The sequence below is a fragment of the Sprattus sprattus genome, assembly GCF_963457725.1.
Source record: "Sprattus sprattus genome assembly, chromosome: 6".
In the NCBI taxonomy this organism is placed as follows: domain Eukaryota; kingdom Metazoa; phylum Chordata; class Actinopteri; order Clupeiformes; family Clupeidae; genus Sprattus; species Sprattus sprattus.
In genome coordinates, this window is record NC_137925.1 from 21712321 (window position 1) to 21721230 (window position 8910).

An 8910-nucleotide genomic window follows, 5' to 3' on the forward strand; every position below is an offset into this window, starting at 1 on the left:
CAATGGTCTAAGATTTCATTTAATCTAATTTCACATTAACACTGAATCTTCAATACATCAGGCAAAAAAAAAAAAATGCCTTTCTAACTAACCGCCCATCCTCACCCAGAGACATTAAGCAAAAAGCATCTGTGACCACATTCACATCCAGTAAGAGATTACAAGTCAGTGATGCACACTTGTGCCCTACCTTTCTGAATCATCTCTGGAGTGCTTCTTCCGTGGCACTCAGACCTCTATCTCTATGGGCATAATAACCTAATGCACCACTGCACTGCCTAATGCAACACTGCACTAACGTACAGCTTAGAGCAACTATAGCCCGCTTTGATGTCTGTGGGTCTTTTGCCCTCGTTTCATTGACTGAAGAATGCTCTTTAAGACTCTACAGTGCAAACTGAGTCACCTTGTGAGCAATCTTGAGACTTCATGATGTCACCATGCCTTGCTTGGGGTAAATTCCTTCCTGGTTATGATGCGGCTAGATTCTTTCAAGGGAATATTAAGTAGGTCAGAGCATTAGATTCATGGCTCATTAGGGATCTGGCCAGGCCAACAGCAGCAGAGTAGGGAGACATTAGAAATAAGTCATTAGAAAATTAGAAATGAGAAAAAGGTGTACACTGTAACCTGCCTGTCTATCTCATCATCTCATCTCATCTCAACTCATCTCAGTGTTGCACACTTAAATCGCTACTTTGTCTGGACATTTGGGGAAATCACTTTTGTTGCACAGCGCAGATCTGTTCTTTTGAATAGCTGTGTCAGTGTAGAATGCAAGGACATGGATGTCCATTGGGATTCTAACTTTGCTTTGTTCCACTAACATAAGAGCAACATAACCTTTTGTTCATGAATGCGCAATAGCCTCATCAAATCTGCCAAAAATCTGCCACTTAACACTTTGTGAACCGTCATGAAAACTATTTGTGGTAATGGTAACATTCCACTGGATCACTGGATCACAGCTGGATTATGGACCGGGATGGCGGGGGCCAAAAACCCAAAGCCTTGAACTGCCACGGGCCCTTAGAAAAACTCAGGCCTTGGACTGCCAGGGACAATTAGAGAGACTCGGGCCTTGGACTTCCAGATGGCATTTGTACACGCTATCAGGATGACCATGCTGGCATATATGTGGTAAATGTACACAATACATACTGAACATACAACATAACATGGTATCTACATGATACATACCAAATTGATAGTGGATAAGGTGGGGAGAAAGCATTCAAGTATTATAGAACAGTTTAGGGGGTATGCAGTGTGCTTGTTACTATTACAAGGGTAAGTAGAGTAATGGAACAGAAAACTGTCAATTATTTACATTATACTTAGGGTATGAGGTAGAATAAGTGACAGGGACAGTGTGGTGGGCGTGGGTAAGCGTAGGCTGTGGGTTTCTGCAAGTAGGTCAGGTAGAGAGACTACGACTACTACAGCAAAGATAGTCTAGACTAGGAGGTGACGAAAGAGACAAAAAATGAAAGGGTAGAGTTCAGCTGCCAGTGTGCGTATTGTGAACTTAATGGATACGGTGATGAGGAACAAGGTTTCCACAGCCATTGGCATTTACGAGCAAGGGTAATTCTATAAGAGAGACAACATTTGGTTAGTAAACATCACTTTCATACACAAATAAAGAGATACATGTAGGTAAACTAACAGTAGGTAATATGGCCACGTCATTACTTTCATTATAAGCATAATATGATGTATGAAGGAGAGGGAGAGGCTGTATGGGAATTTTGTTTTGTATAGTTTTGAGGAGTTATTTTAGTTTTGGTTGGCTGACATGGTGCATGCAAATTTGAGTTCCTTTATAAGGAAGAAAATCTGTCTGTCTTGAGTAGTGTAAATCGCTTGGATTGGGTTACTTGATGGTTCCTGTGGTCAGATCACAAAAATGTATCATTACTGTTGCCAAAAAAATGGTTTAGTACAGCCTTTATCAGACACATTAAAAAAAACTCCCAATGCCATTTTTACTTGCAAATCTATGGTGGTGGTGGGGGGGATATTATTTGTGATAGCACCTTAAAGGTCAACAAGTAAGTGATTGGTGGGGAATGCTTCAATCAATCTGAGATGATTATGTGGGAAAGAATATGGGTTCCCCCTTTCGAGCTGGGTTCTGGGCACGGTTTCTACCTTGCCTCCTATACCTTCGTTGTTGCTTAATGGGCTTGAGGCATTTTTGGCTAGTTTGGCTCTGATTACAAAGTACCAGCATTAGGTTCCTCTTTAATACAACATGTTTAATATTTCAAATATACAGTACTCTAACAAGGATCATGTAATATGTGTATGGCCTATATATTTCTCCCATGCTTTTTCTTAGAAAGCCATGGGGAAGACCACTCTCGGTTTCTGTCATCAATCATGCGGTCTTGACTGGGCTGGTGAAGCAGTGGTTTTCAAACTGCTGCGGAAAATAATATCTAATCAGTACCATCTCCTCATGTCTTGATGCGAGTTTGCAAGCCTGAGTCAGCATATGGATATCCTGCTGGAACCATATAAGTAGCACAGCTCACAGCACCCCACACAGCACCCCAGAGCCCAGTCTTGACCCGACACCTCAACTCACCTGACTAAATCTTAACGAAGATGAAGAATGCGGCAGTGTGGATCTTCCTGACGTTCCTCCTGGTGGACGCCGCCCCCTCCGGTCGAAATCACTTGCTTGAACAAATCTTCGACACAGCACATCAACTTTCAGGGGTGAGAAAAAAAATCCTCTGCCCAAAGCAGTCACGTAACATGGGAATGGGTACCAGTCCAAGGACACCGTTTTTAAACCATTTAGGATCTAACCTCTCTCTTTCTCTGCAGGCTTTACAGAACGTGTCAGTGGATGCCGTGTTTGACAAGATTAACTGTCAGGTGGGTGCTGTTTGAAGCTATCTGGACATTTTAACTGGGGGGTCAGTAGGTAAAATGGTCTTGAAAGATGTTTAACAAGGATTTATTCAGTATATGCTTTTGACAGTCCACCACGACACTGGAAGTTGGCATTGATATGTTGCTGATTTGTATTGCCAATATTGATAAGTGATAGGGATCACTCCGTGCTGATCAGTTGTTTTCATCCCCATAGTGTAAAGATTTCTGCATCGGTCGGAAAATCATTGATCGGGCCATTGGAAAACTACATCCGCACTTGAAGTTATCAAGGGCACTCCGGGTTTACTCCAATGTAAGGGTTGGCGTCTTAAAGGCACTGCAATATAGAACCATCTCAAAATGTGAACTCCTTAAAAGATCAACAATGGATAACTCCTGATGTCAAGTGTATTAAGTTATTAACACTTATCATTCTTCCACAGATGGATCACTGCCCTTATACTGCATCAGGGGTGACATACAAGCTGCAGTCCCTTAAAGAAGACATCATTCATTGCGTCCAGCAGCATTTTTCACACCCAACCATACAATGCTCATCACGGTGAACTATTGATGTTATTGATTTACAATTTTAAAAGATACTTCTGCTTATTTATTTTTCCTTGGATTTATACTTTTATAAATAAATAATTTTGGGATGAGCCAATTTTTGTTTGTTTTATTTACTGAAACAGTGTGTCATAAATGTCAATGATCAAAACCAAAAACCAGCCAGTAAATCAGTAAAATAATTTAATAAATGAACAGATATACATTAGATGAACATTCCACTGGATCACTGGATCACAGCTGGATTATGGACCGGGATGGTGGGGGCCAAAAACCCAAAGCCTTGAACTGCCACGGGCCCTTAGAAAAACTCCGGCCTTGGACTGCCAGGGACAATTAGAGAGACTCGGGCCTTGGACTTCCAGATGGCATTTGTACACGCTATCAGGGTGACCATGCTGGCATATATGTGGTAAATGTACACAATACATACTGTAAATACAACATAACATGGTATCTACATGATACATACCAAATTGATAGTGGATAAGGTGGGGAGAAAGCATTCAAGTATTATAGAACAGTTTAGGGGGTATGCAGTGTGCTTGTTACTATGACAAGGGTAAGTAGAGTAATGGAACAGAAAACTCTCAATTATTTACATTATACTTATGAGGAGTATCAGGTAGAATAAGTGACAGGGACAGTGTGGTGGGCGTGGGTAAGCGTAGGCTGTGGGTTTCTGCAAGTAGGTCAGGTAGAGAGACTACGACTACTACAGCAAAGATAGTCTAGACTAGGAGGTGACGAAAGAGACAAAAAGTGAAAGGGTAGAGTTCAGCTGCCAGTGTGCGTAGTTGTGAACTTAATGGATACGGTGATGAGGAACAAGGTTTCCACAGCCATTGGCATTTACGAGCAAGGGTAATTCTATAAGAGAGACAACATTTGGTTAGTAAACATCACTTTCATACACAAATAAAGAGATACATGTAGGTAAACTAACAGTAGGTAATATGGCCATGTCATTACTATCTATCTATAAATCCAGAAATCTCTGTTTGTCAGTCTGTCCGTCTAGGGCGTATCGTTCGTTTTTGAATTCATAGTTTGCGAGATATTTGTATTTTACCGTTTCCCCAGGCACTATGGGTTATCGTTTCCTGTAGCAAGTCCCACTGACCGATTGTGCACCAAAATGACGTCACAATCAAACAAGCTACGTCACGCTCAGAACCTATAAAATCGGATGGTCAAACTCGATTGTCAGTTTTTGCAACAAGACAATTAAGTGGCTTATTATTTACACATACTGGAACCAGAAAACACAGACTACATACGGCAGTGAAACAAGGCGAGTTTCCTATAGATCAAACATGGTCTGAATGGAAACCATATGGGACCATCATACCTTTCAGAGTATAATGAATGGTAAACTGTTATTGGTTACCAAGGGTCTTACATTAAAGTGTTCTCAGAGATTCTAGCCCCGGATCTCAAAATAATGATATTTAAAAAGTGCCCCGTATTATTCTGATAATTCAATACAGATGTGACGGTGGCCAGGAGATTGAAGAATGACGACTACGCCACCTAGGGAGTCACCCTAGGAATAACTAGACTTAACTGTACCTTTAAATCTAACAAGGCACAACACAGGTTCGTAACTCATAGGCAAGAGAGATGGGTTCCATAAATACCATTTATTAACAGATAGAAAAACACATAAAAGAGTACAGAACAATTCCAGCACAGGCTGTTGTCTCTCACACAACTGGTTGTACAGGATGGCTTCCAGTACACAGGCATACAATAAGCGCACACAGTAACCACATAACATACATATAGTAACACACAGTAGTAGTGTACAGTGACGATGGCCGTCAGGGGGCTAGACCCCGGGATGGAGCCGGTGGGATGGCCGAAGCCTTAATAATGGACCAGTGGCCACTAGCTGAAGCTCGGTGGAGCAGGGCAGGGCTTACCGTGGCAGGCAGGACTTCCCAGGAGGGGGAGAGAAGAAAGCCAGAAAACACACACCACACGTGCTCAAACCGAATACGCACTGCAAAATAAAGGCAACCGTTGTGCACACAGCAATGAAAGGTGAAGGGCAGAGCTCCACCACCTGGGGGTCAGCCTGCCGCCTGAGTCAGACCACTGCACCTGTCCAGAGAGAGAGAAAGGAGAGAGGCACTGGGGTTAGTAATATACCGGAACCTAACAGTAGGGGGGGAAGGTGATGTAGATATATTAAGCTATGCCACTTAGCTTTAATCACTGGACAAAGGACGGAGGGGATTTCCAGCGTCGTCCCGAACCCCAGGGAGGGTCGGCAGTGAGTCGCGATCCTAGGTCATCGTGACCTAGGTTACAGCAGCCGTCTGCACGCACACTCACAATGCTGAAGACACCTGGTTAGGTTACGACGGTCACACTCCCTATTCCTACCACCACAAGTCACAACACAAACCAAACAAACATGCAGGCCAAGCGGAGAGGAAGAGCAGCACACCAGTGCCTAGCCCCATGCATTAAGTAAGGACACAAACAATAACAAGATCACGTTAAGGCAAGAAAAGAAACCAAACAGAAGCATGCGTTGAATCAAGCAATGAACAAAAACAAGAGCATGCGCTAAAGCCAAGAAATAACCCCAAGCTCATGCGTTAAGGCCAAAAAATAAACAAAACAAAACACAATCATGCGCTAGAGCCACGAAATAAACGAGACAAGCTCATCCATTAAAGCAAAGTAATAAACAAAACAAACACAATCATGCACTAAAGCAACGAACTGAACGACACAAGCTCATGCGACAGTAAACCGAGCCCCGTGTATGCGGAGACCCAGAGGAAGCACAGCTAATCGCCAGTGTACCAATTTGTCTTAGAAATTCACAACTAAGACGCAACAGAACAGCAGCTTTGAACAGCAGTCTTGATAGGGAGTGGGGGCACCTGTTGAGCCTCTGTGTCACCGACGGAGCAGCAATGACTGCCGGCTCGGGAACAGGCCACGGACGCAGCTAGGCTCCGGCTCCAGCGGATTCCCACAGAGCACACAACGTTACACTGGCCTTGCCAGTAACAGTGAACAGATCACGCTTAGTTAGCAGTACTAGTCGAACCATGCCAAATACAATCCCATGCCACCATGCCAACTGATGGGGCACCCCGGAAGCACAACAAACCGAGTAGAAGCAAAGTCCCTCCCGATGTCACTAAGGTACAGGTTACACTGAAGTATAGATTTACAGATAGATTAAGCATATGTCCGTTGACGGGGTGCGGTTGGACTTTGATCAACGATGTCATATTATTTTCGAAGTCTGTATTGAATTATCAACATCGTATGTGGAGGAGGCCACTGCCATGATCAGATAGATTAAGCATAGCCTATGTCCGTTGACGGGGTGCGGTTGGACTTTGATCAACGATGTCATATTATTTTCGAAGTCTGTGTAGCAGGTTGGGCTGTACCGCTTATAGCCTATATCAAAATATGAGCCCACCCGGTAAGCAGTGTCATTAAGGTTGAACTAATCACACCTGGAAAGCAGATTGCATGGGGGAGAGAACGGTGGAGGCCCCCCCATGTACACACCGCTTATATATCAAAATATGAGCCCTGGGGGGAGAACGGTGGAGGCGTTGCCCAACCTGCTACACAGACTTCGAAAATAATATGAAATCGTTGATCAAAATCCAACCGCACCCCGTCAACCTCTCCATTCAACTGTATAACTAGGAATATTAATAGACACCTTCCATACTCTACTTGTTTTTCTCTCTATCACTCTCACTCTACTTTCTCTCACACTCAATCTCTCTGCTTCACTCTTTTTTTTCTCCTTCTTTCAATATTTTCACTCTCTCTTTACTGTCTTTATCCAGAGCCACTCTTGTTCACTCTTCTTTCCTTCTTTCTACTCTTCTTTACTTTCTTCTTTCCTTCTTCCACTCTTCTTTCTTTTCTTCTTCCCTTCTTCCACTCTTCTTACCTTTTTCTTTTCTTCTTTCCTTCTTTCACTCTTCTTTCTTTTCTTCTTATATTCTTCGGCTCTTCTTCCCTTCTTCCACTTTTCTTTCCTTCTTCCACTCTTCTTTCCTTCTTCCACTCTAATTTCCTTTCTTCACTCTTCTTTCCTTTCTTCTTCCCTTCTTCCACTCTTCTTTCTTTCTTCCACTCTTCTTTCCTTTCTTCACTCTTCTTTCCTTTCTTCTTTCCTTCTTTTACTGTTCTTTCCTTTCTTCCTTCCTTCTTTCACTTTTCTTTTATTCGTTCTTTCTTAACTTTTGCATTTCATGCACTGGTATTTTCTTCAGGAAATGCATTTTCTAGTTAACACTTATCATTCTTCCACAGATGGATCACTGCCCTTATACTGCATCAGGGGTGACATACAAGCTGCAGTCCCTTAAAGAAGACATCATTCATTGCGTCCAGCAGCATTTTTCACACCCAACCATACAATGCTCATCACGGTGAACTATTGATGTTATTACAGTGCCTGAAATGCTCTGTATTGTTATTCCTAGGCATTTTCTTCTTCTTCTTCTTACCTTTTTCTGCGATTAATTCAGCTCGAACCGCTTAACTTACAAACTTCGTTCAAACTTTGTCGCGTAGGTCTTGTGAAGGACACTTATGCTATGTATTTTTCACTTTTCTAAACTTTATACTTTTTAAGATATTAAAGAAAAACTAATATAAATTTTACCATTGACTTACATTGGGCCATTATGACATCATAATAGCTATTAGGTTCTTTAAACTGGCTTGCACCTGTGCTTCACTGACACATGCGCCAAATCCAAGGAACCTCTTCTCTCTGTCCCTCTCAATTTAACTGTATAGGAACATTAAGATCCCTTCCATTCTCTTCTTTTTTTTCTCTCTATCCCTCTCACTCTACTTTCTCTCACACTCCATCTCTCTTCTTCACTTTATTTTATCTCCTTTTTTCAATATTTTCACTCTCTCTTTATCTCTTCATACAGAGCAATCTTGTTCACATTTTTCTTTCCTTCTTCCACTCTTCTTTCCGTCTTCCATTTTTCTTTCCTTCTTCCACTCTTCTTTCCGTTCTTTTTTCCTTCTTCCACTTTTCTTTCCTTCTTCCACTCTTCTTTCCTTCTTTCACTCTTCTGTCTTTTCTTCTTTCACTCTTCTTTCCTTCCACTCTTCTCTCCTTTCTTCACTCTTCTTTTCCTTCTTCCACTCTTCTTTCCTTCTATCACTCTTCATTCCTTTCTTCTTTCCTTCTTCAACTCTTCTTTTTTCTATCCTTCTTTCACTCTTCTTTCCTTCTTCCACTCTTCTTTCCTTTCTTCACTCTTCTTTCTTTTCTTCTTTCCTTCTTTTTATCTTATTTCCTTGTTTCGCTCCTTCTTTCACTCTTCTTTCTTTTCTTCTTCCTTTCTTAACTTTTGCATTTCATGCACTGGTATTTCCTTCATGAAATGCATTTTCTAGTTGATTTACAATTTTAAAATATACTTCTGCTTA